The 15795-nt window shown below is 36.8% G+C and overlaps 1 protein-coding gene across 6 annotated transcripts in view; it reads left to right on the plus strand.

The window, feature by feature from the left end:
* Positions 1–15795, plus strand: part of LOC131683704 (RIMS-binding protein 2) — a 331371-nt gene that overhangs the window by 32552 nt on the left and 283024 nt on the right. Inside the window, exon 1 of one of the 6 annotated variants that reach the window (XM_058965930.1) lies at positions 13146–13803. The exons of the other annotated variants lie outside the window; for them this stretch is intronic. The gene's annotated coding sequence lies outside the window, so the exon portion shown is untranslated. Of the gene's footprint in view, positions 1–13145; positions 13804–15795 lie in introns of those variants that run through there. 6 annotated transcript variants of the gene reach the window in all.

Here is a 15795-nt window from a genome sequence, read left to right on the forward strand (position 1 = left end):
ATGCGGACGAAAGATTTTTATCATTTCCCATTGCCAGAAATATGACCAAAAACATGTAATCTATTTTTAACGCCAAAACGGCTTATTTTAGGTCAATAGTATCTTCGGTGAATTTAATGGAGGCAATATGCCCTTTCTTTTGGTATTGTGCTTTTGCTGATTAATCCTCCTATGAGTGAGATATTTTCCCAAATTTTCTTGGAAGTGATTATATCGAAATGATGCCTTCAGCAAATTTGTAGCTCTTACTTTTGCAAATAACTTTACTGAAGACTTCAAATATCTATTTTGAATACTTTAAAAGTTATGGCTTGTTGTTTGTGGATTACTCTTTGTCGCCTATTTATTGTTCAATATAGTAATAATACATTGAAATAAGCCAAACATTATTTCGATAAAACGAATTTTGTATTTCATTTTTCTATCTACAACCGCTAGAAATAATCACCGAACACTTCCAAGTTGTCTGGAAGGAACTTGATAACTTATCAGTGCAAAAATGTTCATTTGTGCGAACCTTCTGACTGCAATTTTTCTAATTCATGACCATCGGATCGATCTGAAACATATTGGAAAATGAAAAGCGAAATAACTAACTCCAAGCAACGGCGTAGCCAAGGGAAGGTTTTGGGGTTTAACACCATACAACGCCCCCCCCCCCCACCACACCCACAAAAAATTGGATTGAAGTTGAAAATTTATTGATGCAGACTGATTTAATTCAATATTACAATAACAATTATCTGATCCGTACATTGATATTCTGTTGTTGCAAACATCATGAGGACTTTTGATAAATTGTCGGAATGGGGTCCTGATAGGGTGATGAGCCTATTTTGGCACCATTAGGGAGAGGGTCGCACTATTTTTTGAACAACTTTAAAAGAAGCCATATTATCTATAACCTTTCCCAGAATAAAGTATCAGTGTACTGTTTCTTAAACATCTAAATAATGCTTATTTAGCAGAATTGCCTCAATTTTCAGCATAAATGAAAATAAATGTTCCATTCTGTGCATCTATTCCCACCTCAACGATCCAATTATCGCCTCATGGGTGTGCCAATTTCCACCTCATCGAAAAACAATCTAGTTGAAACGCAATGCCTCATATTCCATTTGCGTCGATTCTAACTAGGTATCCAGATCATGGACGCCAACGTGTGATTTGTAAAACGAATCATTCTGCTTTTTTCAGCCGATCAAAACAAACGTAAACATCACGCACATTAATGAAACTCATCAGCTGTTAGTAGAAGAGCGCCCAGAATTGCGCACGCAGAAAAAAAAAACCATTCGAAGGTTAGCAACTGGAATGACAAGTTTCACATCACACATTGCTTTCTCCCGATCCGAATTGTATGTGCAGATGAAAATAAAATATCTGCAATCAACAATTAGTTGGATAACTTGAAGTAATTGATTACTTATACCTGAAATTGCATTACATTATATTTACAAGTTCATGTTTTGGTTTGGCCGCACTGGTGATTCTTTTCTGTATGATGGATACAAAAAGTTGGTTTTGATTGTGGTAGTGTATCAGCAAAACATGCCAATAATAGGAACCCCCGTATTTAGTTTTATCCTATTATAACACTAGGCCTATTCTAGTGTTTGACGAGTGATTTTAAAGTGAAATTATCGTAAAAAGGTTCTCCAGCTAAAATAAAGGTATGTATCAGTGCAATGTTTAGTATATTTGTGCTGGAATAACGAGATATGAGGCGGTAAATGCTGGCTCGTAAAAGTTTATTTTGCTAAGCGCTGTTGCATCCAGTTTCGGTTCACTACGTGAGTGCGGCGGATTAGTAGATATTTCAATAAGATGATTTTGTTTTAATTAAAAGTTGGATTTGGAGGATAGTTCTAAATACATATGTGCACAACAAATAAAGAATAAAACTTGAGCTTATTTTTTCTCACCTGTTTTAGCCAAATCGATAGTGTCATTATCTCATATGCTTGGTTTGAAACCAAGGGGTACGAAATAGGGTCACAATAGGCTCTACTGCCATAATAGGCACATCACCCTATGTAACTGATCTTTTGGTCTTGATTTCACAGTTGTCTAATTGCATCAATATCAAAATCCTGCCTGAAAACATTCCAATAGAAAATTCCAGAGTTCTGTTTTCAATCATGATCCTCAGATTTCTTTTCAAATTGAGCTCGTTTTTGTAGAGATGTACTGTAATAAGGGTCTTTATTTAATAGGAAGCGAAGTAAAAATTGATTTAATGTCTATGAAACATAGAACTGCGCACCAAAAAATGCATAACTTTCAACATTTGCTAAAAATGTTTTTGCCTTTCTCATTCACTCTAAAATTCGTCAATCTAATCCCGACCGGGAGGGCCGAGTGTCATATGCCAATCGACTCAGTTCATCGAGATCGGGAAATGTCTGTGTGCATGTATGTGTGTATGTGGAAAAATATGTGACTTCTGTTTCTCAGAGATGGCTGGATCGATTTGCACAAAGTTAGTCTCAAATGAAAGGTACAACCTTCCCATCGGCTGCAATTGATTTTTTATTGATTGGACTTCCGGTTCCGGAGTTACGAGTTGAAGAGTGCAATCACACAGAAAATTCCCATATAAACTGAAATGAAAAAATTTCTAAATCAAATTTGTATTTTTGATGCCAAATGACTTTATAATGCATGAAACATCGAGATTTGATGTAAACTCGAAAAAAAAAAATGTTTGACAAAAATTGATTTTTTTGGACTTTGGTACATTTTTGCCGTTCTTTTTTTTTTTTTTTTTATTTCGATTATAGAGGTTTTAACCTTAAGGTCATTCGCCTCTTCGGGTTAGAAAAATCTCTTGTGAAAAATTTCTAACCCTATGTGCGGGGTCGGGACTCGAACCCAGGTGCGCTGCGTACAAGGCAATCGATTTACCAACTACGCCACGCCCACCCCCTTTTGCCTTTCTCATACAGAAAGGTTATGCAATCACTCTAAAAATCGTCAATCATACCGGCCCGGAGGGAGTATGCAGTGAGTGGTTGCTACTTTAAAAATAAAACTAGTTTAAAATTTCTTAACAAGTTGAAAATTTTCGGCAGGACCCGGACCTCCCGGATCTTACTATGTGATACTGAAACATCGCTTGAAACCAGCGGCGGTCAAGCGATGTTTCAGTATCACATAGTATCTCAAGATCGTGGCTGTCGATCCATTGTATGTATGTGCAAATCGTACTGAACATGAAATATTCATTTCCACCATTTTATTGAACATAACCATAGTAGTCTGGACAAGTGAGACAAGCACAATTGCACCACTAGGTGGATTAAAACAGGTTTATATGTTGGGAATGCGTCGAGTTGAGACGCAAACGTAATATGATTAATAACGAGGATAACACTTTCCGAATGTAGAGAGAAATTTATGAAAAATGACGATTTCCATTCGATTCTAGCAGGTCCTGATCGATTTTAATGAGAAATTGATTTTTGTTGTATGACCAATTATATGTATAGGTCAAATGTTCAAAAACAGTAATTTAAGGTCAAGATAACATCATTTTTAAGCCGCCAATTTCGGAGGTTTAGTATCTTCGATGAGTTTTACAAACGTTAAACAGCGCATCATTTGATAAAATAATTTTGGCGGTATATCGTCCAAGAAGTATTTATGGTGAATTTTCTCAGGTTTATATTCATGACTACAATAAAGTCTCAACAAATTCGCTAAAAACACGAACTCTGTTACTATTTTCTGAAAAATTAATTCTACATAATTTTAAAACTTCAAAAATTACGGTTTCGGAATTATGCCGTTTGGACAGTTAGATCGATTTTCACCAAACCCCCACCAATTGTAAAATTGGTATTGTAAAAAAAACGTAAGGGCGATACTTCAATGCTGATAGGTGGGACCGAAAAAGTAAACAATCGTCAAAGGGGCGATACTATCATTTTGTCAATTTCAATAGCAAACACAAATTTTAATTTAATAATTTCAAATACTTCATGAAGTTTTGGGTTTCGATCACTGAATCATGCAATCTAGGATGTAAAAAACACAATAGTTCTTAAATAGGAAATAAAACCAAGTCTGGAAATATTCACTGTTGATTTTCTTTGAATGGTGTCACTGCTAGTGTCGCTTTTTTCCAGAAAAAGCGTTGATTTTTAGGTCTCAGTCGCGTTGGAAATTGGAATTGGAATTGGAATTGGAGAACTTCATTTCGATTCGAAAAAAAAATCAATTTTTTGGCTCAGTACAATATACATAACCCCTTTAGGAAAATTCAGTTTTCCCACCACAATGCATTGATTGAGGAATTTAGATATTTTATTAACAGAGCATTAGCAATAATTCGTTTGTATGTCTATTTTATGGGCCATTTTTTCGTTTTCCCATTGATTTGGTTTGAGATTTCTAGCACTGATGTTGCCCTATGCTGATTTGAGCGATTCTCTGAGTCCTGCCACTATCCCATGTAGTATGTGTTATCAAAAACATTGCGAAGCATCAAGTTTTAAATGTTCTCATACGATATAATATCAGAAGAGAGTGATAAGAGTTATAAGAAATGTCTCATCACACTGTTAGGTGGATTAAAAGCGTTTTTATTATAGGATACTAGCTGATACCCATCGCGCGTTGCTGCGACTTTCTACAAAATAGGAGGAAACACGCTCCATAGCAAATGCCTACTATGCATAAATTTTGACGACAATCGGTGAAGCCGTTTGGGAGTCCATAAATCATATACATACAAACATTGACTTTTATATATATAGATTTTCGAAGATTCAGAAAAAAAAATTCTTCCAGAGATTTTTTCATCAAAAAAGTTCTAATTATTTTTTCGCGTATTTCTTTAAATGTCATGTAGCGCTATCTACATAAGTTATACAGTATAAGTGTATTTGGTTTATATGCTAAAACTATCAAGACTGAACTTTGCCAAAGAAAGTTTTTTGATAGAACGTCTCTTTCAGAAGATAGAACTGATCTAGATCACTTTTTACTTATCTAGATCAAAACCAAAGTAATGCTCATTTCCATCCAAGATACTTTGCTGACGGCACCAATCCTCCAGTATACATACCCAGAACGCTAGAAGTTTTGAGTGTCGAAAGTGGCATTCTGCCCAATGTGCGACGGCCTTGTTCTCCTGCTGTCGGCAGCTATCCTTGTCTTCTATCTGCGGAGGGAGCTTTGCTCCTTTGTTGGAACCTTCAAGCGACGGCGGTGGCGAATCACCGGATTCTTTACTTTCCACAAAGAACCCCGGAAGACACCGCAGTGATATTCCCAGGCAGGTCGTTGCCCTACCTGTATCTCTCTCCTTGGCTTTTAACTGTAGAGGAGAGCAACGTTCGTTCGGCTTATCATCTACAGCGAGAGGGGCAGGCGCTTAGGATCCTTGGCGATTAGCCGAGGAAGCGAAAACTTCTTTGCAATTAGCTTACCCCGACGGCGATCCTGCACCACTAAAACTTTTAACCGAACCACGGGCCGGCACTTTCGACGGGAATCTCTTCCGCCACACACGTGCACATTACTCACAAGCTATTGTGACGGTAGACTTTTCCAAAATAATGGACGTACGTCTTCAACCGTGGTTCGTCACTTTCTACACTATTCGATGGCTGCCTTCCGCACTCGACCAAAACAACCACAAACCGCCTCGTCGCATAGCTGTCATCGATGAGCAGCATAACCAACGCACATGTATTTTTGCAAAAGGAGAGCCTACTTAAATCGTATGTTACTTATTTACAATTATATACAATTTTTTACAATTATACTTAAATCGTATGTTACTTATTTACAATTATACAACAAACCTATACACCTATCTACACCAGGTATCTGCTACGCCGCCATGATTTCAAAGCCAACATCTAAAACGTCACGTTGAGGTCGATCCACAATGAACAGAATCGATTCCATTCGACACAACTTTGTGAAAGTCGAGTTCGTTTAATTTATTGATGCTTCATGGTATAAAGTTTTTGTTATTCACCGACATGTCGAAAACAACACTTTTCATCAATTAGTGGTCTTATATTTTCGTTTTTTAACAAAAAACTAAAGATTGAGTCATGCCGTACCATGGCTGACGAGATCTTTAGATCGAGCTTCGAGCAAAACGAGCAGAACAGTTTGAACTGTCAGTGGGGCCCACAATTTTTGTGCCCGCTGAGATGTTGACTTATGTCAGTTTAATACAAATGGGATAGGGTGCCATATACGTGATCTACACGAACATAACCGTTCGCAAACGTGACAATGAACAAAATTTACAACTAAATGTGAACGGTAGAGCGGTGAGCATAAGGTTTGTTCCAGTACTACACACCAAAAAAATCTGAATTTTATCGTTGACGTAATTGCAAACATGACACAATTCAACAAACCGTAATTTACGAAATGACAGAACATTACCGTGTTCCATTTAATTTTACATGAAACATATACTTTACATGCGCAATGACTTAAAATTACACTTTCTACCATTCAGAACAAACGCTGTATGTGGAGTAAAATTACATGATTTACGAAATTAAACGTCATGTAAAATTAAAATCAAACGTAAAACTAAGTCATTTTTGATGCTCGTATATGTCATGGTTAGGAGACGTAAATTTACACTATTTTTTCTAGGTGTGTAGGATAAACTGGAAGTATTCCGGTGAATATCGTTCCTGTACTCTCTTCTTTTCTTTTTTCTTGTGGTAGCAAACCGGAGTAAAAAGGAGCAAGTATGTTTGCTTCTGTTTACTTTGGAGTGACTTCCGTGTACTGGAACAAACCTATAATGTTGCGTAAACAAATACACTGTAAGGAGTGTATAGTCAAAATTAGTTATATTTCCACCCTATGCTAAATTGTTACCCTGACGGGTTACACTTCATCCTGACAGAATTAATAAACACTTGTGTTTAGGGCTTTTGAAAAAAATTAAACTTTTCATATACAGCATTTTAACGCGTAATTGGTGATAAAAACAGATAAGATCTTCTAAATCCGTTAAACAGAGACAGTGCGTGCGAGGCGTGAATGGGACAGGTAGATATTTGAAGGTATACATTTACTTATTAGTAAATAGAGTATCTGACCAAATTAAACAAATTTTGCCTAATTTCTCTTTAGACTGTATTGCTTAGTTATGGAGTTGTCTATGAGATTCCGGTTGATATGAAAGAAGATTAATAAACCGTTCGAAAAGAATTTTGTTTACCCATATGCAAAATCCTGGATTGTTGCATCGCGCCATGGGAAAACTGAGGAATATACATCATTCGACCGTTTCAGAGGTCACAAGTTAGGAATTGAATGAAAACCGAAAATAACGCATACAAGAACCGGCAGAGTGCTGATTGCTCATTTCGCCGAGGGACTTGGCTAAAAAACTTGATTTTTCGTGATATGTCGTCCAGAGAGATAAGAAACGATCTTTATTGAAAACGCATAAGGTGTAGAGCTTCCCAAATCGTACCGGAAAACTCTACATGATCAGGAATCAATAGCGACTGGCTCAAATGACACGTTCTCCATACTGAACGGAGATATGTGCCTTTCCATGATTTGCCTTTTCATTATTTCCCTGATGGGAAGGATTGGGGAAGTGGCAAGGCTAGGGATAAGGAAAATAACGACACGGAGAACCTAGAAAATACGAAAGAAATCTACTCTCCCAAGGTAATAAAAGACACCTCTTGGTGAGCGGATATATCAACACCACGGAGGGGATATTGAGATAACAAAACGATAACACTCCCGAAGAGATATTGTAATTTAAATTAGGATTAATCCGATTTAGTTTCATAAACATTCGCCGTGACTTTTTTGAAGCCATAGTTCAGTATATAACCCTTTTTCGCCAGAAATACCACAGTTCGGTCGTCCATACTGCAAAAATACTGCTGTACTTTCTCTGTAATTGACTTGGTTCTCAGAATTTGCCCGAGAACAAGGATTATGGAAATATAGCCTTATCAAAACATTAGAACCCCTCAAACATTCATTGGGATTCCACAGAATGTAAAGAAATACCTTATTCTAGTGAAGGTTGTAGGGTTCGACAATAAAACGGAAGTCCCCTACCCTCCAATTATCTCATCCAATTTCTTCTTCAGCCAGATACAGATTTGTTCGTTATCCGGAGAGAACCAAGCTATACCATAGCCAAACCCACTGAAACAGGCGACGAAAGAGTTAGGAGGGATTGAAAAGAGACACCCGTGAAGATCTTTTAACAGATCATCCTTCAGTATTGAGTAAGTGTTGAGATTCGAAGACTAGCGATTATGAATGGAAACCCATTTCTGCCACTGTATGATACAACCCTTTTGAAAACATCTGAAGGTGATGATTCATTATGCGGCAAATTGCCGAACAATAGACGTATTTCTTGTTTATGTTAGCAACAGTCATATTGACTGTGACAGCACAAAATCTAGCAACATGTGTAAACAAAAGTCATGAAATGTGAAAGAATGATAGGATTCTGTTCATGTAATATAATTTCATTGCGAATATTACATGGTCCCTGTTGTTCCACCGTTATCCTCTCTCCCCTAATCGCTTCGTTTTATCTGGTCCTTCGATTGTATTCAATTTAATCAGTTTCAGAATTGTATTTATTGCTTTTGCTACTGATAATTTCAAGTGTGGAACGTATGCACGGAGTGACAGCTGACAACTAAGGAAATGCTCATCTTTGTATTATCGGTAATATCAGCTTTTAATTTATAATGTTGGGCACACACGAGCAGCTTGTCATTTGTCACCCTCGCTGTTATGCGATTGGGTCTCGGTTTGCACAGGAATAGGCAGCGAGGAAAAGGGTTCTAACGACGAATGGTTAGCATATGTGGCACGTGTAATTGTATAATTACATTTTTGGTCTATACAGTGACCCCGATTGCTGGAAATATATTTATTGCTTTGTTTTAATTTGATTAACTAGGAATGTTTGCTACTTAATTGAATTTTGCGCGAATGCGACGCATTACATGAACAATCCTTTTATCAAACAATGTCCTACGAATGTATCGATGCTAGAGTAGAGTAATAAATTGTCGAACCCTTCAATCTGTATTCGGACCAAAACGGTACAGAGCCAAAACTTCTATCATGGATGGCTCTCGGTTCGAGGAACAAACGTCAATGGATTAGTGAAGCTGAACTAAATAAAATTTTCGACTGATGTGGATTTTGTTATATATCTGCGTGTGTGTAGGTACATATGCAAACTTCCTCGTCCATAATATCATGTTCAAATAGTAATATTCACGCCTATTTTGAGTGCAGTGATAGCCGAAGTCGCAAATATATAGTGAAGCAATTTGATAGATTTGACGTGGGGCAAAATGGAATTCGTTTTTTTTTAAATTCATGTCAGAATCGAAAAGAAAGCTCGTCTAGAGAAATCCAAAAAAGACACCTGCTATGACTGCACCGATAAAGCGAAGTAGGCAAAAAAAGGAAAAAGAGCGATGTATTAAAAAATTTTTTTTTTCACATTTATCGCATTTAAAATTCCCCGCCAGGCATATATCAATTTACCCCGCCATGGGCGAACATGGTAAAAAAGTAAGCACTAGAAAAATAAAAAAAATAACTCACGTTTCGCGGAAAAAAATGTTTGAGGGAAAGTTGTGGAGGACTGAATTTCATACAATGTATAAATTATCATTCCAGATATTTTTTTTATCGTATGTATATAAAATTACATTTACTGATAGTCACATCATTTAAATTTGGGCAACAAACTCGGGGCACGGTTGTGTGAAATTTAAGCTGTCGCTGTATCATTTCTAATTATTCTCGCATGGTAGCTGCTTTGCACATATGTTTTCAGAACATATGCGGGACGCGCCAAAGAAACCTATTAACGATCTACGTTTTCGAAATATTTGAACAACTTGTGTAAAAATGAGAAACTTTTCGTGAGAAGTCATTACCATATAATAATAGTCATATAAGAAGTTGAAAAGGTCTTTGTAACAATCAGAATAAATTTGTTTAATTTTCACATTCCTAACGTAGTTCGGAGATTAGGCAGCACTACTCAAAACACTTGTAGATGTTTTAAACAGTAGGACAACATTAGTGTTTTGGAATGAAAATCAGCATTTTGGTAAATGTGGGATACTTCCCGAAACCAGTGGTATAAATCCTTGAAATCCGGGACTGTCCCTGATTCGGATACAATTCCAGCATTTAACAGCCCTGTTCTTATTATCAATTCATTTTTGCACATGTTACTATGACTTCAAGCTAGTAAGTCGCAAACCTAATTCAGCTCCGTATCCAACTTCGACATGCTCATGGATCCTGACAGTGTTGGTAGCCTTAAGTTGAGTAAATAACGAGTCATACGTTTTGTGCCGTATTGGAATAGGGTGTTGTTAAGATTCGTCAAGATTTTCATTATACATATGGTTCAAGATATAGTTCAATAAAAATCCATCCGACAGTTTGATGTTACCTTTCTTATAATACTTATAATACTAAATATAGGAGAACATGGGGAGACTTGACCAGGTAATCAGCCAAACCTGCACAAATCTTTAAAAAAGTTTTCAATCATTCCAAAGTCATTAAGATATAATGTGAAAAGGTATTGTGTGTGTTAATGATTTTTTGCAGAATTTTTAACTTACTTTTTTAAAAGTTATAAAAGATCCTCTGTGATTGTTTTATTTGCTCAAGTCTACCCTGTAGAGACTTTACCAAGAGAATTTTGAAAAATCAGAAGAAAAAATATTGACATAAAACATACTGCAATCATTTTTCCATATCGTCGAGATCGTTAGGTAGCAGTAAAAAATATAAAAGGTTTGCATTTCATAAATTTCAACTGTTTTTAATGCATTTCCTTTCAAGTATTAGTTGTACTGTTAACATTGCATTTTCACATGTTATGAAATCAGCCATATTACTTGTAGCTTTGTTTACTAGTACTAAAAGATATAGACTAATGTTAAATACCTATGTGGTGTTTGAACCCATGAGTATTTGCTCGGGATTCTCGTTGACAACAGGATTAATGTTTAATAACGTGGCTGAGCTGTCATGAAGCCTCACCGCCCCTGAGTGAAGAACGGAGTGATTCGAATCTGGATAAAGAAATCCATTGCGGGAAGATTTCCACGAAATGCTGGGGAGAATAAAATCTCCTAGTATGATGATCTCATCAACCGATTTAGCGTATTCGAGGATGGTAAAAACTGAGCTGCAGTTCGCATCAACACATGCGATGTCCCACACTCGGTCTGGCGGGACGCGCAACGCACACAAGTACAACTTACGGTCACCAAGCTCGATTATCGTCCATCCTGTTCGATGCAATCCCAGCCAGTCTTCCCAACAACTCGTGCCTTCAAGCTGCGGTTAACTGCTACTTATACATCACCTCCAGTAGATTTACGGCTATTTCTAAGGTTTCGGTCGCAACGAAAAACCTCATGTCCAGTGCCGAACACCTGACTTGAAAGCGTGTCATCGTTTAACCACGATTCGACGAAGACGATGATATCAAAATTGTGATTGGGGACTGCAAGGCCTATGTTTCCAGTAGAGTACACGAACTGAAAGAAGAAGTATTTTTCAAAATATTGCTATGAAAATACTCGAGGTAAGAAAAACTACGCGGTAAAAGAAGTTTTGAATTGCGACAATTATAAAAATTCCATCGAACATATCAATCTTACAAAAATGTTTTCTGAAAAGATATACAAAAAATTTATGGAGGTCAACCAAATATAAGTGTACTTTTAAAGTAAGCATTTAAATAAGAGACTGCGTATTCAGCCAAAATATTTGCGAAAGCAATCCCTGCTCCTTTGCCGAATACGTCAACTCATTTTATTTGACGGAAAAAAATCAATTGAAAAATCTCCCTTCCTGTTAGAACCAACTAGTTTTGACAAGTATTCCGACAACACAATGGATGCAAAACTTTTTGCAGAACATACCGAACACACTCGATATTTAAAAAGTTATATTAAATAGCTCGCTGTTAAGGGGTCATTCAAGACCAGATGTTAAAGGCAAAAATGTGCTCTACAACTTTGCCGAAGCCAAATATATCTCATTTTTGGGGAGATTAATCGGTAAAACCATAACACATACGCTAGGGCTTATAATGTCCACAATTTTTTTTCCGAAGACGTCATTGACCTTTAACGATTTAGGCGTGAAAAAAAGATCGCACGATTTTGACAAAAACTAAGTGCACATCGTTTGTGTACAACCTAAAATTGTTTTATAATGTATCCTTGAAACAACACAGTTGAGAGTCAAACAGTCTAATTTGCTAAAACAAAAAAAAACTTTTTAAATTCTGTTAGTCGCTACTGTGAAAAATGCAAAAAGTTGCCTGCTGAAAGCTCCACCCACTATTGGCCTTCGGAACTTTAGCTCGTACTCAGGTAGTAGTAAACATTTAGTCAATATCACATCTGAATTTAATCAAATATTTTCAATCTTAGTTTTTAACATCAATGCAGTAGAATATGAAAATATTAGATTTTCCATTGAACCTTTTTCAGGTCACCATAAATGCCTTACAATAATGACGATATCAGATTGTTCAGTCTTGTAGCGAAAAAAAGAAAAGAAGGCTTTTTAAAAGCAATTTTTAAATTTCTATTAGATGTGGAAGGTTCATTGCGTCATTGAATACTCATACTCAGTCGCTCAGCCGCACACGAACCAACACCACGTGTGCATACGTGTACGTAATTAATCAGTAAGCAACCTGAAAAAAGCAGAAAGCCTTTCAGATGAAACATCTGTTAAATCGATCTGCAACCGACTGCAAATCTGACCGTTTTTCTTGTTTGCAATTTTCATCTCACTGGAGAAGCGCTCCGTAAGAGACAAACCGTTTGCTCGCAGGAGCCAGAAGAAGCTTTTCTTCGCCGTACCCCTTTGAAATGTTGAATGAAAAGCTTACCCTGCGTGATACCACTTTTCTGAAGTAGATATTATAGCAGAGAGAAAAACTAAGAGCGAGAGCACAGCTAGAAAAGCTTCTGTCGTGCGTTTGACATTTTCCTTCACGATGGCGGCCCTCTCAGGCTGTGATGGCACTTGTCCAAAAGCTTCTGACTTGTGCATCGCTCCAGTACTGGGCTGGCCCTGCGAGAGTACGACTCTAGTATCTACCCCGGAGAGGAGCTGTTGGATGATTACTGCCTCTTTTACTTGGTTCTGCTGTGAAAACCAACATCAGTGTAGATTTGACCTTCCATCCCTTGTGAGAAAAATTTGATCCTGTGGCTCAGTGTCTAAAGTGTACCTAGTTGGAATTTAGGAATAGTTACTGAACTATGGATCGCTTTCATTCGAATTTAGAAGAAATTTAGGGAGTTTAGGAAGTGAATTGAAAATATCTTATTATAAAAGTTTTGTTAGGAATCACGGATTGTGAAATAGCGTCGAAACAACGGCGACAGCTTCGAGCCCACTTTTCACAGTGAACATCTTCTGAGTATAGCTGGAAAATTTCACCCTACCTATTGGAAAAACTTGACTCGCAGTCGGAATTTATTTTGTTAAGCTATCAAGTGGTTCAGCAGTCAGAAAGGAATCGAATTTTGTTAGTAATCTAACTTATCGGAGTTTTGAAAACTAGAAGAAGAAAATTTATAACATACAGGTGACAACGGCCATCTTGGATTTTCCTATTTTTCGCTCCGTGTGAGAGTGGAAAGTCATTCGAGAGCGTGAGGACGACGGAGCTAGTGAATCGGTGATAGAGTGAGAGGAAAAATAGGCCTGGAGCAAATGCGAACAGCTATCGGCGAAAGGAAGTAGCAGGTGAGTTGATTACGACCCACCCAATGCGCCCGGGGGCAATGAGAGGTTGGACGTTTTTATGACAGATCGTTTCCCGTGGTGGGCTATCGGTAGGTCTAGTCACTGGGAAAGCCACCAAAGAAGGTAAACAAATTTTATTGCAAAGCTTTTGTGAGAAGAGCTGATTTGCACCGGTTGCGGATAGCCGCGCGCAAATATGAGTTTGCGGTGCCTTCTTCCCTCGCCGAGAGGAAACCGGCCGTGGCACCGGAAGTATGCGGTCAATTAGCGAGGCGGGTGTGTTAATGAGTGGTTTAGAAGGAATTTTCCAATGATCCGATATTCATACACCAGAGCTTTCTCGTTGTTGCATACGCTTGAACTAAGCGATCGGTTCGAAGACTTTAATTTAGAACTCCACCTAACCAGTATTTTAATTACACTTCAAATGATTGTATTATTCCAAAGTTTCAATTTGCTGAAGCTTTTTTTTCTTCTAAAATTGGAGTAGGAAAAGCGGTTTCAAAGTTCTATGAAATGACATCGATTTGTACTCATCTCTTCCATGAGTTTTCAATTTTCATCTTAAACATCTTGTAAAAAAACTGTATAAAATAAACTATATTTTTTGACAGGTTAGCTATAAAATTTTTCCACTTAGTAAGCCAATACAAATTGCACTTTGCTATATTTCTCCCTATGGAGAAAAATCTGGATGAAAACTAATTTTCTGCACTAAAAAGAAAATTTGGATAAAACCACTTTTGCGCGTGAATAACCTATAAATAAAATACAGGTATACCTCGCTAGTACGTACCATCGATAGTAGATACACATACCAAAAATTCTTTTTTTTTTGGTTTAATTTTGTAAACTTCAACAAAATGCGACACATTTTATAGAAATTTCACGGGTTGCATGTTACTTCTGCAAACTTTAGAGAGGTTATGTCAAGGGTTCTGTGCTACTCATAGTAGTTCTGCAAACTACAGCAAAGTATTCCAAAGTTTAAGTAAACCATAAATGTATCATGATATTCTACCTAGTATGAAAATAATTCTACGAGCTTTAGGAACGTCCTACAAGTATCTTGAAAGTCTTATAAATTTTTGGGAGCTTGCTAACTCACAAGAAAATTCTTAGAACTTCAGACTATTTGTACGATATTCCTATCATTCATAGTTTTTTTTGTCAAACATCAGAGAATCTCAATGAGCTTTAAGGATGACAATTCGCCGGTTGTATAAAATTTAGGAAATTAATTCAAATTTCAGAGAATTTTCATGGACTCAAACAGTTTACATAAACATCAGAGTGTCACGATATTCACTCATCTTTTACCAAACTCGGGGTAATTCTGCGAACTTCAAAAAATTCTACGATCATGATCGAAATCTTTAGAACTGGAAACTTTCGAAATTTCAAGAGTATTTAAAGGATTCATGGAAAAAAATTTCAAACATCAAGGGGTGTCTTCAAGTTTTACAATATTACTACAAACAAATAAATAACAACGAACCTTAAGTAAATTTCTGAAACTCACAGTTAACTCCACAAAATTAGGAAAGTTTGACCAAAAACTTTTGCATGCTTTGTGTACAGTATGTCTCACAAGTAGCAGAGAAGTACTACTAACTTTGAAGCAACCGGTAAAATTCAAAGAAATTTTTCTGAAGGTCTAAAATGATTTAGTAACTTTTAAGGTATACTATCTAGAGCAATGATAACACGATTTTTGCTAACTGATTTTCAAATATTATGCAAATAAAATGTGAGTGTTGAATTCATTACATTCTAGGAGATACTAAGTTTTGAATGGAATGAGTGAGATTCGGATTAAATACGCCTAGCGAATTTGATGGAGACTCATATGACTTACAGATCTGGACAAACTCAGCTAAACGAGACTTTTTTTCCTCTATACTTCTTTTGTGAAACTTGTGCGAGCAATTAGTATTCAACATACTGGCGTGGTTCAAGGATTAAGGTATGACAGGGAACTACGCTTTATAT

Source organism: Topomyia yanbarensis, chromosome 2 (assembly GCF_030247195.1).
Source record: "Topomyia yanbarensis strain Yona2022 chromosome 2, ASM3024719v1, whole genome shotgun sequence".
Lineage (NCBI taxonomy): Eukaryota > Metazoa > Arthropoda > Insecta > Diptera > Culicidae > Topomyia > Topomyia yanbarensis.